Source organism: Sinocyclocheilus anshuiensis, unplaced genomic scaffold (assembly GCF_001515605.1).
Source record: "Sinocyclocheilus anshuiensis isolate Anshui unplaced genomic scaffold, SAMN03320099.WGS_v1.1 scaffold2717, whole genome shotgun sequence".
In the NCBI taxonomy this organism is placed as follows: Eukaryota; Metazoa; Chordata; class Actinopteri; order Cypriniformes; family Cyprinidae; genus Sinocyclocheilus; species Sinocyclocheilus anshuiensis.
In genome coordinates this window covers 18040-19711 of record NW_015551161.1, presented here as the reverse complement: position 1 = coordinate 19711, position 1672 = coordinate 18040, and the positions used below count along the sequence as shown (strand labels likewise).

Below are 1672 nucleotides of genomic sequence, written 5' to 3'. Positions count from 1 at the left end.
TCTCTGCCAGTGTAGGTACTCTGGTAATTCTGTGGAAGCTCTGGTTGTGGAGGTCAACACTGTTCCTCCACCTCCACCAGTAGCTGCCCCTGGACCCCTCAGGGTGGAGCTTAGACTAGCCAATGGCCAGTGTGTCACCAAAGGGTGTGCAGAAGGTATGTTCCTGTTCCTAGTATCTTAAGACTCCAGGTTGCAGCCATTTCTGGTTAATCACCAGTGTTCCTCAGGGGATGAGGCCTTCATGTCCTACTACAGTGATGCTGATTATCCCATCACAAAAGTCCTGCGTGAGCCTGTGTATGTTGAGGTGCGCATTATGGAGAGGACAGACCCCAACATTGTTCTCATGCTGCTGGGCAACTTCAACCCCCAGTCCACTTGGTCTACCTCAGTGGGACCTTCTGGATGATGGGTGAGTAATGGCAAGTTTTATCCTGCTAGTCCTTTAACCTTTAATTTTACTCCTTATAGATTCTATGACTTGACCCGCTTTCCTCCGTCAGATATTCATCCACTGTAGTACTGCGGTGTGCCATCCATCTTTTGGCACCTGTGAGCAAAGCTGTGGCAGGAAGAGTGAGTTCTTGGCTTAACTTGACTAGAGGAACTGAGATTTTTATAATTTGTCTTCATACTTCTAATTTTTTTTTCTTTCAGGAAGGGACACTCATGTCAAGACCATCTCTAGTGAGCAGACTATGGTTTCTAGTGGAGGAGTTACTCTGATTATGTAAAGCTAGTGGTTTTAATAAGCTTTTTGACGTGGCAAGGTAGCTTTGTCTGTTATTGTATTGACCTTGCAGAGTCTGAAGTTACGTACATGTACCCAGTTTGTTTCTTGGTCTACACTATTAAACTAACTTTCCAGTACCTTTTTGTAAGGTCATGCATTCTGAGTCCAGGTTTCTGCACAAGCCATTAGTAACTTTACATCTATCCAACCTCCAGTAGCTACCCTGGAGTACAATCCAAAGTTCCAAATTAAGCTACTCTTACACCACAAACACACTGTAATTGTAAATATAATAAATCGCCTTTGGTGATGCGTCTTATGTGCTGCTCCTCGTTTAGTGTTAAAAAGTGACTCATTGTTCTTCGCTCAGAACTTCTCTGATCAGAAGTCAACATTTATTACAGTTCCTCCAGAGTTCGGCTGTGTCTCAAATTTGCCGTTTTTATCAAATTTTAGAAAAAATAGTTCTTACGCAATTACAAAGCTATTTGAGTACTAACTAGATATCTGATATTTTTCAGTCTGGTTTTAAAAGCTTACACAGCACAGTCTGCCCTTCTGAAGGTATTTAATGACATTTTAATATCCAATGATTCTGGTAATACTATGGCCTTAGTGCTTTTAGATCTCAGTTCAGCATTTGATTTTGTTGACCATGGTATTCTGCTGTCTCGCTTGGAGCACTGCATTGGTATTAGAGGTACTGTACACTGTAAATAGGTTGCTGTAAATTGTACAGTAACTTACTGGCAGCTGGATGCCAGTAAATTACTGTAAAAATGTTTACAGTATCATTACTGTAATGGCATTTACAGTACAATATGTTTTTACTGTATTTTATTTACAGTATTATTACCGTATTTTCATTTACAGTATCAGTACTGTAGAGTTTATTTTCATTTAGTTTAAAAAAAATTTACCTGTATAAAACAATCCAAT

General features: G+C 40.1%; 1 pseudogene; it reads left to right on the top strand.

Moving 5' to 3' along the window:
* Positions 1 to 870, top strand: part of LOC107663333 (zona pellucida sperm-binding protein 4-like) — a 2108-nt pseudogene extending 1238 nt beyond the window's left edge.
* Positions 871 to 1672: the final 802 nt, after the last annotated feature.